We start from the raw sequence: 27,228 nt of genomic DNA on the forward strand, positions 1-27,228 counted from the left end.
TTTTCTATTATTGTAACTTTCTCCTTTGAGTCATGCTTTTATCCTTTTTTGGTTCTTTTGACTACTGCTTTTTTAAAAAAATCAAAAGTAACTAAATACTAAGTAAAAAGGAATGGCTAATATGCTGCTATCTGAGAGACGGTCAGTGTTTTGTTTTTCTATTTTGGAAACCTTTGCAACGGGTTATCCTCCCTAACTTGAAAAATGTTTCCAAAACGTTATTTCCTACCGCCTCAGGGCATACTATCCTTTTCTCTTTTAAAGGCATCCTTCAAAATACTCTTCTCCCAGATGGAAAAGCAGCAGGGAGTCAAGGTGTGGAATTAAGTCAGGCTGCAAGTTGCCACTCCCCTTGCCCTGCCTCAGTTACTGCAAGAGCATACATCTGGGGATAAATCCTTATGTGGTAGAGTCAATCCTCCTAGTGATTATGAAGGGAACAAAGAGAGGGCCCTTCCACGCTTCAGAGAAAGGTGTTCTCATAAACACTAATTCAGGATAAAAAGAAACAGAGGAAATGAACATTTAAAAAGATTAACTCTGAATGATACCTATAAGGTCAGTTGTTCAATAAGGAAAAGCAGCGAGGGAGTACAGACCAGGACTCGGCTGGATAATCTTGGGTAGGTCACTTAAACTTCTTTGAATCCCTGCCCTACTTAAAAAGAGTTTGGACCAAGGATCTCTTAAGGTTCTTTCATCTATAAAATTCTATGGTTCTAGGATGGAACCATCCTAGAAGGGCCATTCTGTTGATTTCCTAGTCTCCAAGAGGGAGATAACTAGTTTCTGGGAGAGGAACTGACTGCCTTGATGGAGAATTATCAACGCAGAGGTGGGTGAACTTCTTATTTACGGGGGTTCGGACCGTAGCGATGCTTTTGGAGAATTTCCACGAGGGCCTTTTCCTCGTTGTTTAACCTGATTTTACAATTCTCTTGACGCTTTGGGATGGCGGAGCGGGAAGAACCTATTCAGACTGGGATTGTTCACTTCAAGCATTTCCCCTTTCCTTATTAGATCTTAAAAAAAAAAAAAAAAAAAAACCCGCCAAGAAACAGATCCGAAAGGGGTGGCAGGAGAAACTATGATTACGGGATCTCGAAAGGCCTGTAAAATGCGCTTCCGCATCTTCATCTTTTATTTGGCATTAGGACCTTTTAAAAAATAGATTTTTGGCGGAGTGGGCCCAAGAATGAGGCTCAGAACAGTAGAGGGGGTGCTGGCGTCGGGCAGCTCCGGATCGGGCTCTAACCGGCCGCCAGGCGGGCTAGGAACTACAAGGGCGCGGCTGCGGGCGGGCGGGCCCCGGGGAGGGGCTTTGCGGAGGCGCCGCGGCCCGACCCGAGCAGGGCCGCCGGGGCTCGGCGCGCAGAGCTGCCGGGCGGGCGGTGGCGCTGCGGAGGCGGCGACCGAGGCCGGCGGGCGCGGAGGAGGGGCCCGAGACTGGGGCGGCCGGCGGCAGCCGCCTCGGTGACGACTCCCGGCAGCGCGGCGACCAGAGGAGGCCGAGCCCCGGGCCCCGCCGTCGCCGCCGCCTCGGGCTGTCTTCCTTCTCCTCCAGTCTCGGCGGGGGCGTCAGGAATGGGCCCCAACCGCCGCGGGCCCCGCACGCTGCGCCGTCCGTAGGCCCCCCAGCAATCGGAGGCCGGCCGGCCGGCCTCTCACCAACCCTCACCCCAGCCGAACCGTCCCCACCCCAAATCCCCGGGAAGGAAGATGAGGGAAACGGGCCCGGCGCTCAGCAGCCAGAGCAGCAGCAGCAGCAGCAGTGGTCGGGGGAGGGTGTTTCGCCGTTTCCTCTCAGCCGCCAGGACAAGATGGCAGCGTCCGCGGAGAGGGGCTGAGCCCGGGCTGGGTGGTGCCGCCTGCTGAAGCGCTTGGCTCCCTGTCCCCGGCACGGCCCCGCACCCACCCCGGACATGCTCAGGGCTGCGGCCGCCCGAAGAGGGGAGAGCGCAGGCCTCTAGGAAGGTAAGGGACTAGGGTAAGGGGGCGCCCCCACCCCGGGGCGGGGGTTGGCGGTGGCGGGGGGAACGGCTCCACCAGCCGCGCCTGCGTTCGGAGGGCCAGCGGGCCCCTCCTCCAGACCCTCCCTGGGCCCGACGCCCCCTGAGCGGTCCGCACCCGTCGCGCGTTCCGCACCCGGATCCGCATCTCCTGTGCGCTCGTGCTCCGCGTTTCCGCCAGGCCCCCTTGGGGTGGCGGAGCCAGGCGTCTCCCTCGAGGCCGAGGCGCCCCAGGCCCGAGGCCGCCGGACGCGCGGGGCCGCGCGTGGTTCCTGCGCGCGGTGGCGCAGCCTCCGGGAAGCCGCGCTGGGGCTGGGCCCGGCGGCCCCCGCCGCCCCCTGCCAGGGTTGCGCAACGGCTCTTCCCAGCAACCGAAGTTTTGTTTAGTCCCACTGGTGGCGGGGGTGGGGGGGGCTCTTCCCTCCCCGCAGCCTGGGCCGTCACTACGGAGACCTCTTGTCTTTCATTAAGGGGAACAAACACAAACACACGCACGCACGCAACTTGAGCGCCGCGGCCGATGGCTGCGTCCCTGGCTTTGTGGCCCAGTCCCCAGCGTCGTCGGGCGGCGGGTCCGGAGGGTGTCAACTCGAGGGACGTGAGTGCGTGTGATTGTTGGGGAGGAGAAATGTGATCCGCCGCTCCGCGTCCCCCGCCGCGGCCGGAGGAAGGCGTGGCGGCCGCGCGGCAGGTCTGTTGCCGGCGTCTCTCGTTACGGTGGCGGCCGCCCGCTTCCCTTCGCGGCGCTGGGAGAACTCGCGGAAAGACTTCGGAGGAGAGAATGTCTGTTTTCCTGTCGAGAGGGAGACGGCTGTTTTAACATGGTATGTAGCTCTCGGCGAAGCCTGCTGTTTCCCAATCTTATCTCTGCTTGAGGAATTACGCTGAAGGGTGTGTGCGTAAATTACCTTGGACCTGTTACAGAGCAGTCACAACACGTTCAGTCCTTGAACCGTGTTTTCACAACCTCTTGCTGCCCTGTTAGAATGTATTTTTCCACCTGTCAGTCGCTGCTTCTCATGAAAAGGAGCTTCTGTTAGCAACAGAGAAGTTTTTCAGATTATCGTCCAGTTTACAGGCAAAGCTCATGGTTGATTCCATTGTCAACTTTGATGTCTCTCTGGTCTAGGGCCAGAAAAGTTAGCTGGTAAACCAGCCTGTGCCTCTGTTTAGTAGTTTTGTGATTATTATTATTATTTTCTATTTTAGGTATTTGCTTGTTAGCTGTAGCTTCTGAAGATGAAGGATTTATATTTAAACCGTTTCCGTTTATTTCCAAGTTTTAATTACTGGGCGCTTTAAAATTTTAAGAGGTTCTCTTAATCAAATTTTTGATGAGAACTTTTAAGCAGGATCGGTGAGTTTTGTTACCCAACTAAAAACATTTTAATCCTGCATTCTCAATTTTTCAGAAGATAGGCAAGCCTCACCATATGTTTGATAAGTCTAAATTCTGCTTATGCTTGCAAGTGCGGTGCTAATTTTATACAATGAGCCATGATAAGATTTTGATAGGTCATGATTAAACTTAGGATTTAAGTAAACAAAATAAGACTGACCCTTTTTGTTTTCTTAAAAAAAATGGTTTTTATAGTTTTGTTGGTTACCTCATGCCTTCATGCCACTTAAGAGTAATTGAGATGTACCAACCAGGTAAATTTCCATGCTTTTTAATCAACAAGCTGTTTCTTGGTATAGTTACGGGTGTATTCGTGAAGTATAGGGTACTCTTGTTTGTGAAATACGATGGTTGAGGTTTATTTTTTTTTCATATTTTTGAAACGTTTTTAACTTGTGTAAAGGTAAAGATGTGCTGATACATTTGACATTTTGGATATTTCATTGTGTGCGTTTCTTTTTTGGGAAAAATTGAATAATTTAATTTGTTCCTTAATTTTTTATACTCTAGGGATTATATTTAAAAATTTTTTGTGGAGAGCCTTAGCTTAAAACTATGTTTTAGAAAGATAAAATGAGCTTGAACTCTAGAACAGAGCCAGCCATTAAATGTTTCAGATTTATATTTGGACACTGCTGACTATAGTAGCTAAACATACATTTTAGGCAAGCAGATCATAACCTGGTGAGCCAGTCTTAGTTTATTGTCATAATACCTTTTCCATTGAACTTGTCATTATCTTGCTTATAAACCAGTCATTGGCTTCTGGGCATGCAGTTTTAGAGTCACATAAAAGTGGATGATTTTTATGGAATAATTCTTCTTGTAAACATGCTTGAAAAGAAGCTTCAGATCATACTATTTTAATTTTTTGGATGTTCTGTCATGGGTATCATAAAACAAGGTGCAAATTACAGAGGTGGGTTTCTGTAGCTAGTAAGGCAGGGCACATAAGTATTTGTTGAATGCAGATTATTGAAAGCCCCACCCCCCTTTTTTTTTCTTGCACCTTAAAATAGCAGCAGCTGTCAAGTGAACTTTTTCATTGAGCTTTGTTTTAAATATTTGATATATCAGCATTGAGGGCATCTCTATGGAAGGACAGATGAAGAAAATGTAAATTTCAGAGTGCTAAAATGCTGTTTCCCAATCCTGTTTCACATCCATTGAATGTAATACTTGTTTGAGTGTTTCCATTTGAATGTTAGAATGATTATTCTGGTAACTTTTGACGTTAATTTTCTTAATATGATGATATGGTAGATTAGAATTGCATTATTGGTGGTTAGATAATTCAGAGTCTTTAAAAATATATAGTTTCCATTGTAACTTTACTTATGTTTGAATTTGGAGATGAAAATATCATGGCAATATTTAGATTTAAGGGTGTTTTAAGGACCTTTGAATTTTTCCACATTTAAAGTATCTGTCCAGAATTATTTTTGCTTCTTAACTATTAAAGGACATAAGATGCTTTACTGCATGATTATATTGTTGGTACCAAAAGAAATCTATGTGAAATTTCTGTGTTTGCAGCTGTCCTAGTTTCCTAATGTCTGAAGTTGAGACTCCCAATGTGATATGTTTAACTTGGAAGTTACTTTTGATGACAAACCCTAGAACTTTGTAAAAATCAAGGAACCTATCAGTGTATTTTACTTTAAAAGAGCCCCCCCCTTCTCCTTCGTGTCCGCCCCCCCCACCTCCCCCACTTGCTGAAAGCTTTGTGGTGGGTATAACCTTTTCTGTGTAATTCGAATGTAAGTCTAAATGAGTTATTTGAAATGTCCTTTCTGATTCTGGATTCAGCTGCTTAAAAAGTTTATATATACACACACATGCATATATATATATATATTTGTCTAATACGTTAAAGCATACAATTTAAGTTGAATATAGGGCTATAGATTTGGAATAGAAGTTTTAAATTAGTGGAGGATTTTAGGATTAGCCAAAGTCCACTCCTTTTAGTTGGATTGGTATAATTAAGAGTGATTTGGGGGAAGAACAGTTTAATATTAGTGTGCTGCTTCTGTAGCTTTGTCACAGCTGTCCTTTTTTAAAAATCTTAATCACTGTCAAGACAGAACAGATATTTGGAGGATGTATGTTACACATTTTACCTGAATATTTGTCGAATTAGACCTTGACCAATTTGGCGGATCAGGCTGTTCTCCACAGTTGCTACTTGGGCCATGTGTGACTACACAAAGGCAACATGTTGTCTCGGTTCTGAAGCACACCACTGAGTGCTAGGGCGCTAGAGCTGATCTCACCACTGCTGTGGGAATTAAGAGAACTGGATGAGTATTGGAAATACTGTATTTTTAGGGTGGCATTTATAGTTTGTGGACAGTTACGACACTAAGCTGATTTACTTTGTCTTTCTTATTTAGTAGTTAATGGCAAGAAAGCTGTCTTTTTTTTCTTTGAAAGCTGTCTTTTTCTAATGCAAAAGTCTTGGAATGAAACAAACCAAGATAATATTTTTTTAACTTAAGTGCATTTTATTTTGATCCAAACAATTTATCTAATTTTCTGAGTGAGCATTTTTCACTCCTTAGGGAGACTGAGGGGAAGGGAAGGTAGAGAGAGGGGAGATGCTTCAGAGGAAGCTGGGCTGTGGTGGGGGTGATGGTGAGGCGTGGGTTTCATTGGATTTGAGAGACATAAGAAATCTGTTTTAAATGTTCAAGTTGCTACAAACCAGAGTTCTCTTAGTTGTAAAGGCAATGAAATATTGTGGTAGCTTGGAGGAAAGATTATGAATATGGCATTGGCACCTGCCGAATGATCATTCTTGTGAAATAATATGTTTATCATCCTTGACCAGTTTTTAAATCCTCCCCAGCCCCCAATTTATTTTCCTTAAAGTATAATTTAGGGAAGATAAACTTTGTATACAATTAAAAAAAAAGAACATGTTACAGGCCTATCTTGAAATTAGAGGTGTGACCAGAACAGAACATATTGCCATTATGATGAGTTTGATTTATAAGAATAACATTTTTAGCTTTTGGAGACCCTTAAAAATAAAACTGAAGTGCACTTAATACGCGAATTTAGGTTTTTCGAAACACAGGCTTCTTTGTTACACGGTTCATTTTTACATTCTAAGAGGAACATCTCTTTTAAAGATTAGATTTCCAGATACTTTTTGGTGTTGCATTTTCTTTCTTGCTTTGTCTTTTTTTGTGTGTGTGTTTTTTTAAATGAAAAGGTGGTTACACCTAAAAGAAGTAGAGGTTTGTGGAATAGGGAAAAATAGTACTTGGCTCCTCTGAACTGTACCTTTTCCTTGATATAAGTGCAGTAAAGTTGCTCAGTTGTGTCCGATTCTGCGACCTCATGAACTGTACTCTGCCAGTCTCCTCCATCCATTGGACTTTCCAGGCAAGAATACTGGAGTGGGTTGCCATTTCCTTCTCCAGGGGGAATCGAACCTGGGTCTCCCGCAATGCAGGCAGTCTCTTTACAGTCTGAGCCACTAGGGAAGTGAGGGTCTAAGTTGTGAAAAACTGGTTATTTAGTATAACTCTTTGGTCACATTGAAAATAAGAGGTTGCCAGGGGTGGTCAGATTTAGTTCTTTTTCATGTATTTTAGTTCTTATTAATGCTGGAGTACCTTTTGTAATTGGAAAAAAATTGTTTTAAGTTTGATAGATACTGAAATAATCAAATCAGCAGACTATGAATCACTCTCTCCCTCCTTTAAAATTTTGTAATCATTTATTATAAATTATATTTGATTACACATGGATTACCAAGGAAATTGTCTTTAGGATTTGATAGAAAATATAAAGCTTGGCTAATTAATTGGCTAGTATTTGACTAGCCAATTAATCCATTTTAGAAATTTTAAAAAGTATTTAATTTACTAAAAAAGCATTTATATTAACTTCAAACTCTTCAACTTCTTCCTGCTTTGTTGCATATTGTTCATAAATAAAATGTTACAGTTTTTGAAAAACAGAAGGTAAACTTTGCAGAAAATAACTTGTTTAAAAATGTTTCCTCCCCTATAAAGCAATTATTTTAAAGGCGTAAAAATTTCATTACCGTATATATGGACTGTGTGTTATCTGTTTAATAATACATCAAGAGTCTTGTAGGTCTGGTAAACTATACTACTTTAGATAAATAATGCTCAGTCTTACATAGTTAATAAGTTAGATGGACTGATAACATTGAAAATTGAACCTGACTTTCTAGAGACATTTTTTTTTAGAGTATAATACTTCTGAGGACTTTAAATCTGTAATTTATTGTAACTTTTAATGAGATTAAATAGGGTACAGTGACATAAAACCATAATGAAAATTAGAGGTTATGTGCTGGATAGCCTATAGTTATGATGCTGTGTTTCACTACATTCTCAAAACAAAACATGTTTTGGGCCAGTCTCAGTGGAGACAATACAGGTATCTCTATAGTATATTAATTATAGTTTTGTATTTTAAGTTAGATAAGAATAGTATTGGGTTTAAAAGTATTGGGTTTTTAATCCAGTTAGTATGCTTTAAATATTTTTTTGTAGCTGGATCATTGACTCTGATCACAAATAAATGAAATTTTATTATGATAGGTAAAACAATGATAAATAAGTATATGAAAGTTATCTAGTACATGTTTGAGTGCCCATTAACTGCAAATTACTGTCTATGGATGAAGAGTAAGACATGATAATCTCTGCTTTGAGGAAGTATATGCTATGAATTTTATTTTTGTGATAATCTTTCCATCAAGTCTAGCCAATTTAGTATTGTAATAGCCTTATATTGCCTAATAGAGATGTGTTGTGTTATTTAGTCGCTAAGTCGTGTCCAACTATTTTGTGACCTGTGAACTGTAGCCTACCAGGTTTCTCTCTCCATGGGATTTTCCAGGCAGGAATACAGGAGTGGGTTGTCGTTTCCTTATGCAGGGAATCTTCCCAACCTAAGTATTAAATCTGCATCTCCTGCATTGGCAGGCGGATTGTTTATCATTGAGCCACCAGGGAAGCGGTTGAGTAGTGTAATTGCCTTTATTGCCTTATGGAGACATACATATGTTAATTTAAGTGAAGGAGAGGGTCATTTCTCAAATACGGTTAATTTCATTCTCTTATTCTCTAGTGGTTCCTTCTGGACTTGCCCAATTCTTGTATTGCCTGAGAAAATTATTATAGGATTGCCTCTTCTAATTATATTATTACTTTCTCAGTTTGGAGTATGGCTCTCCATGTTTCATTCTTATGCCATCTGTGGGAAGAAAACAGGTGAAAACTGGGTATAGATAGAACTTCATTTTAAGGTACTTTTAAAAATATTGAAATTTCTGGCTATAACTCATTTTAAAACCACTCTTCAGGAGGGATATTATTTGTGTACTTAATTTGTGTAAATCAAGTCTGTCTTATGTTGAAGTCCTTTTAACAGTCATGCAAAAGGCAAGTGTTGTATTGTGTTTCTGCTGTTACAGTAACGTATGATAAATTCTTAATGAACTTTGACAATTTGGTAACATTTTGATATCTTATACATGTGTATTTAAAATGGAATTCTTTTTCTTTTTGGCCACACTGTACATCTTGCAGGATCTTAGTTCCCCTACCAAGGATTGAACCCAGGCCCCCACAGTGAAAGTTGTGAGTCCTAACCCCTGGACCACCAGGGAATTCTCTAAAATTGTTTTCTGTATGAGAACCTACTCAGAGTGTTAGGGACTATAACATAATTGGTTTCCTAATAGCTTTTGAGTAGAAAATAGTTGGAATGCTTGCCTTGTCAGTTGCCCTAAGCCTAGTGTGACAGTGCTGGAAGTATTTCTAGTGGCTACTTTGAAACTTGCAAAATCACTTTCAAAATATCTCATACCTGAAGTTATATCTAGCTTGAAATTGTTTCCTGTTAATCTGATTGGAAGAAAATAAAATATCTCAATTTCTAACCTATTTTTATAAAATAATATATTCCATTGTAGGGGAAAGGTTACATTAAAAAAATATAAAATCATATCTAAACTGTTCTTTGGTCAGAGACCATGTCTCAAAGGTTTTTATATCTCCTCAACTGCCTGCTTGACATTGGGAAATCAAATATAATTATCATTGATAGTGTGATAGTGAAGTCGCTCAATTGTCTCCGACTTTTGCGACCCTATGGACTGTAGCCTACCAGGCTTCTCTGTCCGTGGGATTTTTCTAGCCTAGAGTACTGGAATGGATTGCCATTTCCTTCTCTAATAAAAGTAGTCATAAATCATAAAAGTAGTCAAATACTGGCATACTTTATTGAGTAGCTTGACTGGTACTTGACCAAGCAATTGTGAATGTATCAAAGACCCATTTGACTTCTCAAAACACTATTTTTCCCGTCACCTCCTCAATTCTAGCAAATGAGTTTGTTTCTTAGGTAGAGGTCAACAGACATCAACTTCTCCAGATTTCCAACCCTTTGCTTCTGAGTATAACTTCTACTGTCACCCATTTTGTTTTTCCACTACTCTCTCAAGAAAAGAAATACCTCTTTTCCTCCAAGACTACTCCCTATTCTCTTTTGTGGATTTCATCCTAAAATGTTTTTCAGCATCTTGAACCTATCCAGTAACTTCAGTTTCCCTCTTTTTCTTGACCCCTTTTCTTCAATCTTAAACAGGCATCTTTTAATTGTGCCTCTGAAGGTCTGCGGACCTATCTTCCCTACTCTATTTCTTCCACATTTCTTAATGTGTACTCTAGCCTCTACTTGCAGTCCATGGGGTTGATAGGAGTCGGACGCGACTGAGCGACTTCACTTTCACTTCTCACTTTCATGCATTGGAGAAGGAACTGGCAACCCACTCCAGTGTTCTTGCCTGGAGAATCCCAAGGATGAGGGAGCCTGGTGGGCTGCCGTCCGTGGGGTTGCACGGAGTCGGACACGACTGAAGCAACTTAGCAGCAGCAGCAGCAGCAGTCTCTACTTGACAATGTAGCTCTCTGTCCATGCCACTCTGGTGAAGTTACTCCCGCTAAGCTCTCCAGTAGTTTTCTTTTATTTGTGGTTTGTGTATTTCTCCAGATGATTGCATCCAGTCACTATTCAGTTCTCAGCTTCTTGTAGCTCATCTTCTGAATTGTCTCCTGAACTCCCTGTTTTTCCTGTACAGGTAGCTCAAACTGAATTAATAATCTTACTTCCAAATTTGTTCCTTTTTCTGTATTTCCTTCTTGGTATTCATATTTATTTTCTGTTGTGGTTTTAATGTTTGAAACTTTAAGTCTTAAACTACTTTTTTTTCTGATGAGTGTATTAAAAAAATAAATACTAAATACTAAAAACAAGACAAACAGCCATAACTGCTTTGCAAAACAACATCTTTCAGTTTTTATCAAGTCTACTTTTTGGAAATCCATATTAAGAAAATAAAGTATGTTTAAAAACTATATGAAAATATTATTTACAACTTTATAAATGTGAAAAAACTGGGAAAAAAGCAGTCTAGCAACTTACGCTATGCATATGTGGTAGAATATTATGCTGCTGTTTAAAATAAGAGTAAAGAGAACAAATTGACATCAGGTTATACATGTATTACGATTATAAGCATGTAATAAAACATACATTAGAATGACTGAAGGAAATGTTTTTATGCAAAATGTTAAATTTCACAGATTAGTCCACTCATTCTAGCCATCTGATTTCGAGTAACGATAAGGCTTAGTGATAATTTTTACTCTGAATTTGCAAGACTTCTATGAATAAATAACATTTAAGTCATAACATTGTGATATGACCATTTTGGCATAGTCATCATGTATAGTTAATATGGAATCATTAGTTTTACATGCCTGAAAAATGGCATGAGGTCAGTTTTGGCCAATAAGAAATTTTTAGTTATTATCTGGAGGATAAATTTCTCATCAGTAAGCTATAACTACTTTGTGGCCATTTTTAAATGATTTAGTGTGTTTTTGTTTTATGCCATGGAATCAGTAGCTAGCCTTAATTTTGAATTAAAAATTAGGGGGCTTTCCTGGTGGCTCAGTGGTAAAGAATCCGTGCACCTATTCAGGAGACTCAAGTTTGATCCCTGATCCAGGAAGATCCCACATGCAGCGGAGCAACTCAGCACCTTGGCCACAGCTATTAAGCCTGTGCTCTAGAGCTTGGGAAATGCAACTTTTGAGCCCACGTGCTGCAACCATGGAAGCCAGCTTTCCTCAAACCTGTACTCTACAACAAAAGCCACTGCAAATAAGAAGCTTGCCCAGTGCAAAGGAGAGTAGCCCCTGCTCACTTCAGCACGGCCAAAAATAAATAAAATAAATTATTTAGGAAAAAATGTGTTAGATATTACAGGCAACTTCAATCTCAATTACTTTCTTTTTTAAAAAATTTATTGAAGTATAGTTGATTAACAGTGTTGTGTTAATTTCTGATGTATAGCAAAATGATTTGTTTATACATATATATACACATATGTATATTGTTTTTCATATTTTCCATTATGATTTATTATAGGATATTGAATATAGATATTGAGTATACTGTATGCCCTGTGGTATATAGTAGGACCTTTCTGTTTACCAGTTCTATGTATAATAGTTTGCACTGCAGTCCCCACTCTCAATTCATTGCCCCTGCCCACTTAACAGTCACAAGTCTGTTATATTTGTGAGTCTGTTTCTTTGAATTAAAATGTTTTTGAGTTAAACTTTCTTAATCATGTTTTTATCTTTTAATGCATTAGTGTTGTTAAGAAAACTCTTTAGCCAGATAAATCTTGAGTTTTTCTTATCATTATAATTCTGATACATATAATTGTATGGTATCCTATATGACAGTGTGGCTTTTTACACTGATACAACAAATTTTTTTCAATGTTTCTGTGAGCTTGTTGTGGAAGAAATAAATGTTTATGTGATCCTTGCTAAATGGATATAAATCTGCAGTTTTAGTTCACAGCTTATTACATGCAACCCAACAATGTGTCACTTTAAGAAGTTAATGGTTAGAGGTAGTCAGAGCCAAACAGAAGCAGTTGTAATAGTTTCTAAGAATTCAGCAGTCCTCTAAGAGTACTTATGAGAGGCTGATTGTTTTTCCTCTGTAGGGCTTTATGAATTGCTTTGTTCTTTAGTTTTTTTTCTGGCTTTCTTAAGGATATCCATTGTAAATTTCTGCCCTGTCCTCTTCCTCAAATTTGTCATGAGAATAAGAGTGAGATCTTTGTTTTTCTTAACATAGTCTCATTTCTGTTCCTTCCATTGTTTCTCGCTTGATACCATAGAGGTTCCAGAAGCGCAGGATTTCCGGATGCCATTGTGAAAGATCATCTTCACAAGAGGTATATGACATTTAAAATTTGAAAGTAAAGTTTCTTTACTTAAGAAAGGTTTTTGAAGGTACTTCACTAAATTTCCTCAAAAAGGACTTTTCTATAAAATGGCTTATCTGGCAACCAGCTATGAAGAGAGAGAACATAATTGAAGGGAGAAAAAAAACTATGAATTTAGCAGTGTAGATCACATCAGGAACGTACAGGGTCTTAACATAATTTGGAAAGAACAAGGAATTGACGTTTTTGTTCCAGTTTATTTTTTCAAGTCCTAAAATGTCTTTCATAAAGATTTTTCAAAACCAAAGTACTAAAATCAAGCTTATGCAACTGTAAGTATTTGTCTCTTCAGCTCTTAGAAATGCAAAACTGTTATTAGTGGTGCATGGTGGTGGGCAGCTACTGTTCTCACTTCACACTAGTTTTTAGACTTTCAACTCTTGTAGTATATATAACTCTTGAGTGATAGTACTCTTAGTTATGTATGAAGAACACTATATAGAAGGAGAATCTTAAAATTGTTTATTTAGCATAGCCCATAATTTAAAAATTTTTTGTAGAACTTGACCTTTAATTCTATAAATGTTCATTTAGAACTTTGAACTCTTATCTCTTTTAAAAATCTTAACTTGTCAGCAGCATTTTTTTTTCCTTATATTGCGTGATCAGCAGTGGATGTTTGATCAAATTATTAATCTATGATTCAGCTTCCTCTGAATTGTTTCAGAGGTGTTTTAGGTTAGGAGATATTCATGCTTTAACAGTTGGTTACATGGATTTTTGTTTTAATAAGAAATAAAAATTTTGTAGTGATTCTTTTGGGACAGACTTTCCTACAAAGTAGAAGACAATTCATTTGGCTTTCTAGAAGGGAGTTATTCGTAACCTAAAGATGTAAGGCTGTTTAATTTTTCTAATAATCCACTGGTAGGTACTGGCATTGGTAGATATTGTGTGATGAATTTAAGGAAATTTTCTTTTGTATTTGTTTTATAAACTAGATTTGAATTATGAATCTTAAAGTTTATTTCAATAAAAAGAGTTCTTCACAGGAACTTTTCATTTTTAGTCAACTTTTCTGTCAATATTTCCATTTCTGAGTTTTGATTTTTACATAGCTTCAAAAAAATCTAGAGAATTACATGCTTTAGAAAATGTAGTTCTTAAATACTGTTTTTCATTAACTCTCTTCTAGCCTTTCTAAAGACTTGTATTGGCAGGGTGAATTCTAGCAGCTTTGAAATGTCCAACGGATCACTTTCTGTTCCAAAAGTTGGAATGTTTTGCTAAGTCAGATGAAGCTTGTTATTTAACATGCTGATTTGTGTTATAGTCAACACATTCCCTAGATGCTTTGTTCACAATACTGCTGGAAAATACCCAAGACTTTAGTGTTTTCAAATAAATGTTTTGTAGGTACCTGAGACAGCAGGTTTATTTTATGAAGCTTTACAGTTTGAAGTGGTTCATGTATATGTGGTTTCTTACATGAAATATTTTAGTATCAGTAAAGTCCTGGATATAATAGATACAGTGACCTGTTTAATAATATAGATATTAAAAATGCCCAGTGAAGAGTTAAACTTACTATTCACACTAAAAACTTATTTTCTGGTATACCCTGTCTTTTATTTCTAAGAAGACTTGCTGTTTTGTTTTTTATAAATATGTACTTTAAACAAAATAATTGAAAAAGGAAAGCGTGACTAGATACTGCTTTTTATCGACTAAATATTGCCAGTCATATAGTTTCATTTTCTAATTCCTGTTGTAGAACCTTGTTTAGGCTAGTACTGTGGTTGTCGGTCTTTCAAGAATAAAAAGACTCTTTTATTGTCAATTTATTGGACCATATAGTGAAATACTAGTTTCAGTCTCTATTGATTGAAGAAATTACATAATGACCCAAAGCTTCAAAAGCAAGTGCGAATTAAGTAATATATTTTAATGAAAAGATTTCCTGTCACTGCTTATGAATATTATTAACGGGGGCACATGATCCCAGGGACTTGCTCTGTGCCTGACATTCTAGGTGATCTAGGCCATACGCTAATAAAGTAATGCCCCAAATTCTCCAAGCCAGGCTTCAGCAATACGTGAACTGTGAACTTGCAGATGTTCAAGCTGATTTTAGAAAAGGCAGAGGAACCAGAGATCAAATAGCCAACATCCGGTGAATCATCAAAAAAGCAAGAGAGTTCCAGAAAAACATCTATTTCTGCTTTATTGACTATGCCAAAGCCTTTGACTGTGTGAATCACAACAAACTGTGGAAAATTCTGAAAGAGATGGGAATATAAGACCACCTAATCTGCCTCTTGAGAAATCTGTATGCAGGTCAGGAAGCAACAGTTAGAACTGGACATGGAACAACAGACTAATTCCAAATAGGAAAAGGAGTACGTCAAGGCTGTATATTGTCACCCTGCTTATTTAACGTCTATGCAGAATACATCATGAAAAATGCTGGGCTGGAAGAAGCACGAGCTGGAATCAAGATTGCCGGGAGAAATATCAATCACCTCAGATATGCAGATGACACCACCCTTATGGCAGAAAGTGAAGAGGAACTAAAAAGCCCCTTGATGAAAGTGAAAGAGGAGAGTGAAAAAGTTGGCTTAAAGCTCAACATTCAGAAAACTAAGACCATGGCGTCCAGTCCTGTCACATCATGGGAAATAGATGGGGAAACCATGGAAACAGTGTCAGACTTTATTTTTTTGGGCTCCAAAATCACTGCAGATGGTGATTGCAGCCATGAAATTAAAAGATGCTTACTCCTTGGAAGGAAAGTTATGAGCAACCCAGATAGTATATTGAAAAGCAGAGACATTACTTTGCCGACTAAGGTCCGTCTAGTCAAGGCTATGGTTTTTCCACTGGTCATGTTTGGCTGTGAGAGTTGGACTGTGAAGAAAGCTGAGCACCGAAGAATGGTTGCTTTTGAACTGTGGTGTTGGAGAAGACTCTTGAGAGTCCCGTGGACTGCAAGGAGATCCAACCAGTCCATCCTAAAGGAGATCAGTCCTGGGTGTTCATTGGAAGGAATGATGCTGAAGCTGAAGCTCCAATACTTTGGCCACCTCATGCGAAGAGTTGACTGATTGGAAAAGACTCTGATGCTGGGAGGGATTAGGGGCAGGAGGAGAAGGGGACGACAGAGGATGAGATGGCTGGATGGCATTACTGACTTGATGGACATGAGTCTGGGTAAACTTGGGGAGTTGGTGATGGACAGGGAGGCCTGGAGTGCTGCGATTCATGGGGTCACAAAGAGTCGGACACGACTGAGCGACTGAACTGAACTGAGGCCATACCTAGGATATTCAGCAGTTCATTTTCAAATGAGTAATGCTTGAAGAGCAGCCTTGTGCAAGAAAAACATTGTCACTTGACAAAAATTCAGACCTACAGAAAATTTGCAAGAGTAGTACAAAGAATTCCTGTGTATTTTTTCAGCTGGATGCTTCAGATGTTAACACTTTTACCCCATTTGCATTTACCTTTTCCTCTCTATATCTGTGTGTTTTTTCCCCTGAACACTTTGAGAGTATGTTGCAGACTTGATGTCCGTATACCCCTAATTTCTCTTCGATAAAAGCAAAGGCTGTTTTGTTTTATGTTTATTTTCTGTAATCTGGAAAGTTTCTCAGGCTTTGTGTTGTTTCCTGATATTGACATTTTGAAGAATACTGGTAGTTATTTTGTAGAATGGCCATCAGCTTGGATGTTCATTCTTGTGCTTAGAAGTAGCACAGTGAAATGTATTCCTCTCAATACATCATACCAGGAGTCATGTGATGGCAATATATCCCATTACTAGAGATTTTAGCATTGATCACCCGGTTAATGTGACATCTGCCTGTTTGTTCTTTTTGATTATTATGCATCTTGTGGGAATGTACTTTTAAAATGTGTGATTGTCAAGAACTATGAAAGGTCTTGCAAACTAACAGATTAGGAATGGCTGCTGCAGAAGACAAACTCTGAAGTAAGAGATAAAGGACTTTCTTATTTCTTACTGAGCAATAGTAGTAGTCAGCGGGTCAGTATTTCCTCTGTTTCCCCAGCTCAGTTCCCACAGGGTGATGCAAACAGGGCCAGGTGACTCAGGCACAGGAGTAGTTGTGCTGCAAGAGTGGCACCCCAGGTTTGGAAAACTCAAATCTTTTGTAAGGGGCAGTGAACCCCCCTGACATGCGCGCAGGAGGGAGTCATCTTGGCATGAAGCAACCTGACCTTTGCTCAGGAAGACACTATCTCTACCTTGCAAGGCTGTTCAGTATACAAATATCCTTGAGAAGAGACTCCAAAACAAAGGCATTCAGTGTCTCTGCTTACAAGACACGGAGAAGCATGAGAGATCCATGGTGAATTGTCTCCCAAGAATAATATCCTGTTATTCTTGAAACTTTCACCATTTTTTTTTAAAATTTTATTGGAGAATAGTTGATTTACAGCATTGTGTTAGTTTAAGGTGTACAGCAAAGTGATTCAGTTATACATATATTCATTCTTTTTCTTACCCACTAGTTTTTGCATAATTGATAATTGATAATTATTGTTTGAATCAATTATTATGGTTGTTGCCAAGTAGTTAATTTTTAATTCCATCATTCCTTTACATTTATTGCTTTCCCTCTTTCCTGACTAATTATCCTGTGTCGCTTACTTGTGCCCCATGGGATAGCTTCCTAAGTAAACTACTCAAATGAATGGAGGCCTTTTTGTAAGAATCTGCATTTAATTGGGCTCAGTGATAAGATACCTCAAACTCAGCAGATCTAAAACTGAATTCAGTTTTTCCTCTCTCATTTCTCCTTTAAAAGAATTTTTTTGCTCACATTTGGTTATCATTTTTTCAAGTCAGAAGCATGATGGTGACACTTCCTTCATTCCTCACCAAGTTCTGTGGCTTTTATCTCCTAGTCACCTATCACTGTTGGTAATCGGTACTCTCTCATTCCATTACTTCTGCCTTTGCTCAGACTCTGATCAGCTATTATCTGGATTATTAGGGTAGTCTTTCAACTGTTATTTCCACTACCGTCTCTTTCCAGTTTATTGTTCACAAATTTTCCTGAGTTATCTTGCTAAAATACAAATAAGATTTTTAAAAATGCAAATATGATTATATTGATTTCCTATTTAAAACATTTCAGAGACACCTCATCACCCATAGCTTCTTAGTATGGAAGATGAAGTTCTTGTGATTTTTCTTTTTAAAGTTGTCTTTCTTCTTCTCAAGAGAATCTTTTTCTCCAGCTGCCCCTGGCAGCAAGTATATTCTAGAGCAGAGGTTGGCAAATTTCTTAAAGGGCTTGATGGGAAATATTTTAGGCTTTGCAAGTGGCATATGATCTCGGTTGTGTGCGTTTTTTCTTTTTTTCTTAAACCTTTAAAAATACAAAAGACATTCTTAGCTTGTGGGCCATACAAAAATAGTCTGGGTTGAATTTGGCTAACTGTAATTTGTGGGCCCCCGTTCTAGCCACACAAAGCCAATGTGTCATATTTTTCATTAGTCTCTTCTCTTATATGTGCTATTGGTTTGTGCTGTGGGAATATCCTTCCTAAGTAGCAGACTTCTTTCCATCATCCTTCAAAACTTAGCTCAGTTAACTTCTTAGGGAATCCTGTGTTCTTTCAGGTGTATGTTAAATCATCCCCCTTTTTTTGCTACCTGTGTGCACCATATATCTTTGTTACTGCCCTCGTTAGTAATATAGTTATATGTATACATGTGTTTGCCTTTTCCTAGAAGGAGCTCATTGATGAAAAAACATGCTTCATTGTTAAATCTTCCTCCTCCTAAATATTTTTACTTGATTTGAATTGAAAGAAAAATTTAAAAATTGAAAGAATAGGATGAAATACTATATGGCTGACTGAATAAGCTAATAAAATATATCTAAAATGGTTATATTTTTCTAGCTCTTAAAGAGGATATCCTCTTGTCTGGTATATTTTTTTCCTTCTATATTTAAAAATTAATGTAAATGTAGGCTATGAAAGTATAGAGAGTAAGAGAACCAGTTCCTTTGCCGCTGCCACCTGGGTACAAAATAGTTCCTGCAGTTGAAGTCTCTCCTTTACCCTTTCTTCTTGGCTTGTTTATAATTTCTGTGCATGATTTTATACTTTTGCCACATACTTAATATATCTAAAAACACAATATAGGTTTGTTTGCTATTGACTTTAAATAAATAATACATATGCTTCTGCAACTTGTTTCTTGTTTTACATTGTTCTGAGATTTATCCATGTTGATATGTGTAATTTATATTAGTTGACTTTGCTGCATGTCTTTAATTCTAACAAGCACAATTTTCCGCACGTTTTAACATCTTTGAAATTGGGATAATATCTTAATTAGTGTCTTAACCTTATACTTGTTTTCTTTTTGCAGTATAGAAATACACGATGATTGTGCTATAAGCCATAGTTGTGTGTTGCATGAAAAAGTCAAAACAACTATATCCATTCCTTTTCTGACAGTTAGGTTGCTTCAAAATTTTGTTCCTGTGCAGCAGAGAACATTATTTTACCTGTTTTTGTTTGTTTCATTAGTGCTTTTACCTTATTGTTTTAAAACACCAAAAATATTTTGTATTGGGGTATAGCCAATTAACAATATTGTGATAGTTTCAGGTGAACAGTGAAGGGTCTCAGCCACACATAGTTGTGTATCCATTCTCCCCCAGACTCCTTCCCATCCAGGCTGGCACATAACATTGAGCAGAGTTCCATGTGCTAAACAATAGGTTTTTGTTGGTTATCTACTTTAAATATAGCAGTGTGTACATGACCTTCCCAGAGTCCCTAACTGTCCCTTCCCCTTGGCAACCATGAGTTAGTTTTCTGTGAGTCTCTTTCTGTTTTGTAAGTAGGTTCATTTGTATCATTTCTTTTTAGATTCCACATATAAGGGATGAGATGTGATGTTTTTCCTTCTCTGTATGATTTACTTGACTCAGTGTGACACTCTCTGGATCCATCTATGTTGCTGCAAACGGCCTTATTTCATTCTTTTTACTGACTGAGTAGTATTCCGTTGTGTGTGTGTGTGTGTGTGTGTGTGATTACTTGACTCAGTATGACACTCTCTGGATCCATCTATGTTGCTGCTAACGGCCTTATTTCATTCTTTTACTGACTGAGTAGTATTCCGTGGTGTGTGTGTGTGTGTGTGTGTGTGTGTGTGTGTGTGTGTGTGTGTGTGATTTACTTGACTCAGTATGACACTCTCTGGATCCATCTATGTTGCTGCAAATGGCCTTATTTCATTCTTTTTACTGACTGAGTAGTATTCTGTTGTGTGTGTGTGTGTGCGCATATGTGTAGTATTCCATTGCTTGCGTGTGTGTGTGTGCATATGTGTATATACGCCACGTCCTCTTTATCCTTTCCTGTAGATGGACATTTAGGTTGTTTCCGTGTCTTGGCCATTGTAAACAGTGCTGCAGTGCACACCGGGGTGCGTGTATCTTTTTGGGCCATGTTTTTCTCTGGATACATGTGAATTAATTAATCTCTGTGAGTTTTTTAGACATTAAAATACTCTCATAGATTATTAACTCATTTATCATTTGAAATATATGTTGACAATTAGGTCAGTTAACAGGAATTCAGACTTCCGCCCAAATAATACAGTGTTTGGAAAGGTTTTCATTTGTGGTATCATCATAATTATTTCAGGGGGTGATGTTTTAGAAAATCTATATAATAAACTAATATTAATTTTAAAGTTATATTTATGAGCTAATCCAAGATAAAATGGTTAAAGTGGCATTACAATAATAAATAGTTGTGCAGTTAATAGCTTTTTTCAGTCACTGTAAGTCAAGTCATGTGATACTTGTTTTTAGCATTCTTCTCTATGTTTGATATCTTGTCCTTCAACTTTAAAGCTCTTAAGAAGAATGTCCTTTTATCCCTCAATAAAATGTTGACAAATTCTCAGTTGAAATGGAAATGAAGTTCTGTTATTGATTACATGGTGTCCAGTTACAAATATCATAAAAATGATTCTGAATGAAACTTTATTGATGTCTTAATATTTTTATGCCCCCAAATATTCATGTACCTGAAAATATTTTAAAAATGGGAAAAAAATGGAAACCTTTTCTAAGTATATTTATGAAAACAAAGCTTTTAAGTCTGTGGATAAACCAAACTGGAACAATTTATTATTTACATGAAACTAGATTAGAGACAGTATTGTTACCTTAAAGCCTTTTGTCTCCTTTGATCTCTTTGTCAGACCTTATGAATCAGACAGTCGTTAGTACAAAAATTAGAGTTGTGATAAAACTAGTGTTTGCAATATCATATAAAAAAATAAGTGAAAATATTTGAAACTGTAGAACACCTTGAGTCTTTATTCGTTTAACTCTGTGCTAGACTTTGTGAAGAATGCAGAAGTAGTATAAGACTTTGATAACAAAGTCGTGCAGAGAAGTTTGTACATTCATGTTCACAGCAGCATTATTCACAGTAGTTGAAAGGTAGAAGCAGCCCATGTATCTTTAGATGACTGAATGGATAAAAATATGACATAGACATTCAGTGGGATATTACTTGGCTTTAAAAAGAAAATTCTGACACATGCTGCAACATGGATGAACCTTGAAGACATTATGCTAAGTGGAATAAACCAGTCATAAAAGGATAAATGTATAACTAAACTCATATGAGGTACTTAGGGTAGTCATAGTTGTAGATGTAGAGAATAGAATGCTGGTTGCCAGGGGCTAGTGAGAGGGGACAATGGACAGTTGTTTAATGGGTAGAATTTTAGTTCGGAAGAGGGAAAAAAGTTCTGGATATGGATGATGGTGATGGTTGCACAATAGTGGGGATAACTTTAATGCCACTGAGCTGTACACTTAAAAATGGTAAATTTTATGCTATATCTGTATTTTACCACAGTTTAAGGGAAAAAAATGAAGTTTGAACAAGTAGAAGAAGAAAGTTGAGTAAGGAGAATGCAAGGCATCGTTATCTTTATTAAATATATTTTTGATAGAATATTTTAAATAAAAACCTGATTACATAGTACCATGTTTAAGTTTGGCAGAAAATGACCCAGAATTTTCATATTGGCTCAGTGGGTAAAGATCCACCTGCAATGCAGGAGACTCGGGAGACGCGGGTTTGATTCCTGGGTCAGGAAGATCCCCTGGAGTAGGACATGGCAACCCACTCTGGTATTCTTGACTGGAGAATCCCATGGTCGGAGGAGCCTAAGGGGTACAGTCTGTTGAGTTGTGAAGAGTCAGACATGACTGAAGTGACATGAGCATGCAAGATAGTCAGAGTATTTCTATCTCTGCTCCCTCCCTCCCTTTTCAGAAGATCTGATATTATATAAGAATATTATTATATTATAATGTATTATTATAAGAAAAACTGTCTCTTTATGGTTAGTGGTGGTTTGGTTATCACCATTGGTTACATTGCTGTTTCGGTAATTGTAAAAGGATGTGAAGAATTTAGATAGATATCAGATGAGTCTTAAAATTTTTTTTAGAGGAGTGGGAAAATAAAGGCCTATTAAAGTACCTGAGGTTATTAAACCTGAGGAATGGAAGCTTAATGGTTGCTCTACCAGGAGGCTTGACTGTCCTTAGGGTGCCTGTACAGGTAGCTTCAGCTTTCAAAAGGGTAGTGTTTAAAAACTTCGATTTCTTAGTCAGATGGTAAGAACAAATGACAGAGTTTATGAAATGCAGCTGCAGAGGTGTAACAGTATGTATCGCAATGAAAAATAATAGGAAATAGTAGTGAACTAAATCAGTGTTTGGAACTTAAGCAGCTTCTGGGAGTAACAACTATACTCAGTAAAATTCATGAACACCAAGGATGAGAGACTCCTTCCTCTCAGGTTATGAGTTAATGTGATGGTGGGTGGGAGAAGGGAAATAATTAATACTTGTGGTCAGTTTGATTAGTCAGTTTGATTAGTAATTTAGAGTTCTTTTCTTGTGGTCTAGTATAAGAACTATCTCCAGCATTGCCCCCTCCCCCCTTTTTCTTATGTGCTGTGTAAATTATGTGACACTTCTACCTTGTGTTTTAGAAAGAATTTCCTAAAATTCTCTTTGAGATTGGTACCCCAGAGCACAGTGGTTGGTGAGAGGTAATTACTTTTTCTAAGCTTCCTTTAGTTGGCCCTTGGATTAAGCTGATTGTTTGCCTTCTGGTTTGGCATGTTGGAAAAGTAAAAGTAGTGACAGCTGGATTTAGAAATTGCATTAGTTTCTTTAATATCTCTAGGTAAATTATCTGGCTTTCAGCTGTTGTCCATGTTCAGTTCAGTTTAGTCACTCAGTTGTGTCCATCTCTTTGCAAGCCCATGGATTGCAGCATGCCAGGCTTCCCTGCTTCCCTGTGCATCACCAGCTCCTGGAGCCTGCTCAAACTCGTGTCCATCGAGTTGGTGATGCCATCCAACCATCTCATCCTCTGTTGTTCCCTTCTCCTCCTGCCTTCAATTTTTCCCAGCATCAGGGTCTTTTCCAACGAGTCAGTTCTTCATATCAGGTGGCCAAAGTATTGGAGTTTTAGCTTCATCATCAGTCCTTCCAGTGAGTATTCAGGACTGATTTCTTTTAGGATTGCCTAGTTTGATCTTCTTGCGGTCCAAGGGACTCTCGAGTCTTCTCCAACACCACAGTTCAAAAGCATCAGTTCCTTGGCGCTCAGCTTTTTTTTATAGTCTACCTCACATCCATACATGACTACTAGAAAAATCACAACTTTGACTAGACGGACCATTGTTGGCAAAGTAATGTCTCTGCTTTTTCATATGCTGTCCAGGTTGGTCAGTAACTTTTCTTCCAAGGAGCAAGCGTCTTTTAATTTCATGGCTGCAGTCACCATCTGCAGTGATTTTGGAGCCCCCCAAAATAAAATCTCTCACTGTTGCCATTGTTTTCCCATCTATTTGCCATGAAGTGATGGGACCGGATGCCATGATCGTAGTTTTCTGAATGTTGAGCTTTAAGCCAACTTTTTCATTCTCTTTCACTTTCATCAAGAGACTCTTTGGTTCTTCTTGGCTTTGCTCATCTCACACGCTAGCAAAGTAATGCTCAAAATTCTCCAAGTCAGGCTTCAACAGTACGTGAACCGTGAACTTCCAGATGTTCAAGCTGGATTTAGAAAAGCCAGAGAAACCAGAGATGAAATTGCCAACATCCGGTTGGATCATAGAAAAAGCAAGAGAGTTCCAGAAAAACATCTACTACTGCTTTATTAACTATGTCAAAGCCTTTGACTGTGTGCTGCTGCTGCTGCTGCTAAGTCGCTTCAGTCGTGTTCGACTCTGTGCGACCCCATAGACGGCAGCCCACCAGGCTCCCCCGTCCCTTGCATTCTCCAGGCAAGACCACTGGAGTGGGCTGCCGTTTCCTTCTCCAATGCATGAAAGTGAAAAGTGAAAGTGAAGTCACTGAGTCATGTCCGACTCTCAGCGACCCCATGGACTGCAGCCCACCAGGCTCCTCCATCCGTGGGATTTTCCAGGCAAGAGTACTGGAGTGGGGTGCCATTGACTGTGTGGATCACAACAAACTGTGGAAAATTCTTGGGAAGATGGGAATACCAGACCACTTGACCTGCATCCTGAGAAATCTGTATGCAGGTCAAGAAGCAACAGTTAGAACCAGACATGGAACAACAGACTGGTTCCAAATTGGGAAAGGAGTACGTTGAGGCTGTATATTGTCATCCTGCTTATTTAACTTATATGCAGAGTACATCATGTGAAATGCTGCGCTGGATGAAGCACAAGCTGGCATCAGGATTGCTGGGAGAAATATCAATAACCTCAGATATGCAGATGATACCATCCTTATGGCATAAAGTTGTCCATGTAACACCTTGGTTTAACATGGCATGGATTGGCCTAGGAGGGTATGTCTTTTATTCTGTAGAACTTCAGCCTGATATTTCAGACTGAGGGCCCTGAATTGGTCAGACTGGAATTTGCCTAGGGTTTTGTACAGACTAGATCATTGATTCTCAGATGTTAGTGTGAATCTAAATGGCCTTGGGAACTTGTACACATATAGATACTTGAACCTCATTGCAAACTTACTGAACCAGAATCTTTCTGGAATTTTAAATCTATTTTTACTGAACTTCATATTAAGGAAAAATGTAAGCATTCAAAAGGAGACAGGATAGTATGATGACCCCTTTTTACTTACAGTCGAGCTCCTATGATAATTTATGGCTAATCTCATTTTATCTATATTCCCATCCACTTTCTCTTCTCTTTTATTTTGAAGCATATCCCAGGTATATTATTTCATGTTGAAATTTTTTATGTGTACGTTTTACTAGGTTTCCAGATGATTAAAAAACTTTTGAACAGTTAATATATGTACAAAGTAAAATATAAGGTGGTTAAAAGAACATATAAAGTAAGTCTTTCTCATTGCCCCCAGTAGTCTTACTATTCTTTAAGGCAAAGCAGCCTATAACTTATTTATGTTTGTATAGATACTAATATATGTGCAAAAATATAGATATATAATTCCCCCTTTAATTAAACATATATGGTAATATCTATTGTATGCATTTTCCTAAATTTTGCCTTTTTCATATTACAGTATTGGGAATCAGGTTGTAGCAGGTTAAATAGGTTGTTTTCATTCTTTTTCAAAAAGATTCTAGTTGGTCTGTGTATCAAAGTGTATCTAACTTATGCCTTTTGCATGGATGTCTAGGTTTCCAGTGTTGTATCCCTTTGCACATGGTGCTCCATGAATACCTTGTACCATATCTGAATTGTATGATTCTTGATCAGAGAACATGCATGCACGTGTGCTAAATCACTTCAGTCATGTCAGAGTCTTTGTGACCCAGTGGACTGTAGCCCACCAGGCTCCTCTATCCATGGGATTATCCAGGCTCACTAGTTCCATTTAAAAAATTATCTTCATGTCTCTCCTGTTTATGTTCATGCTTTTCTCTAAATCTATTAGTATATTTACAATTGCTATTTTAGGAATTTTGTTTATTGACTGTCATTCTGTGTGTTTCTCTGATTGTGGGTTACAGAAGGGATTTGAAATAAGAAGAATGGGCATGTTAAGTTATTGAAGATGAGGGTGGGGAGCTTCGCAGTGTCAAGTGAGCTTGATATATTCAGAAGGAGTTATTGATGTGGCTTTGCATCATTAAAAAGATGATAAATTGGTGGAGTCTCAAAAGCTCGCCTGAGTAACAGCATAGAACAGATGCCAATAAGAATTTAAGAAAATGGATGAAAAGGTTTAGATCCAGGACTTCAATTTACAATTTCTCATATATGTTGAACCACAAATCTTAATTTGCGTAATAAGTTTTTGTAGTTGATTTCTTACTAAAGCCAGGTCAACTTAGGAAAGTGGTAGTTAGCAACAAGAATTGTTTAGGAAGTGGAAAGAGGCATAAATTTATGCCTTTTACCTGAAGGGGCAGTGCATCTTCCTGTTCATTTTACTTCACCTTAGGTATATGACCTTGAACCAGTTAACCACCCTTTGGACTTCCCAGGTGGCGATAGTGGTAAAGAACCTGCCTGCTGATGCAGGAGACATAAGAGATGCAGGTTTGATCCCTATGTTGGAAAGATCTCCTGGAGGAGGGCATGGCAACCCACTCCAGTATTTTTGCCTGGAGAATCCTATGGATAGAGGAGCTTGGTGGGCTGCAGTCTGTAGGGTCGCAGAGAGTTGGGCATGACTGAAGCAACTTAGCATGCATGCATTGAGCTTTAATTTTCTTAACAGCAAACTTGGACTACATAAAATACTGCAAATAAGGCATTTGTCAAACTGTTGCATAGTAGGTGGTAGCTCTTATTATCTTAAGTGTTGCATATATTACATATTGTAATGGCAATCTGTTGGTTATTTTATTTATTTATTTGACTGTTCTGGGTCTTAGTTGCTACATACGGGATTTAGTTTCCCAACCAGGAACCAAACCCACATCCCCTGCATTGGAAGCAAGGAGTCTTAATCACTGGACCACCAGGAAAGTCCCATTTTTTAGAAGAGTGGAAATATTTTGAAATCAATTCCCAAACAACATTTATTAAAAACCAACTTTATATTCTGAGTACTTTGTTTTAGATCTAGTGAGAAAGACTGTTTTATACACTAACAATTATAACATAATGTCCGTCATGTCATATCATGCCTGGAGAGTGAGCGGTGAGTGTATGTGTTCTAGGAAAGGCTTCATCAGGAAGGTATTGTATTAGGAATTCCCTGGTGATCCAGTGGTTAGGACTCAGTGCTTTCACTGCCGAGGACTGGACCAAAAAAAAAAAGGACAACCACTGTATCACTTTGATTTGAATGTCAAGGAATTTACTGTTAATACGTGTTCAGGGATGATGTGAAAAGGACTTTAAAGATAAATCATGAAAATGACTCACATACTTATTTTTACAATTGATTTTTTTTTTCCCCAAGGTAGTTCTTGAGCTTTAAGGAATATGACAACATTTGTGTAAT

General features: G+C 38.6%; 1 protein-coding gene across 2 annotated transcripts in view; it reads left to right on the top strand.

The window, feature by feature from the left end:
• Positions 1–2,710: 2,710 nt before the first annotated feature.
• Positions 2,711–27,228, top strand: part of HIPK3 (homeodomain interacting protein kinase 3) — an 80,437-nt gene continuing 55,919 nt past the window's right edge. For both annotated transcript variants that reach the window (XM_052652327.1, XM_052652328.1), the window contains exon 1: positions 2,711–2,833. The gene's annotated coding sequence lies outside the window, so the exon portion shown is untranslated. The remainder of the gene's footprint in view (positions 2,834–27,228) is intronic.

The sequence above is a fragment of the Budorcas taxicolor genome, chromosome 15, assembly GCF_023091745.1.
Source record: "Budorcas taxicolor isolate Tak-1 chromosome 15, Takin1.1, whole genome shotgun sequence".
NCBI classification, from domain to species: Eukaryota; Metazoa; Chordata; class Mammalia; order Artiodactyla; family Bovidae; genus Budorcas; species Budorcas taxicolor.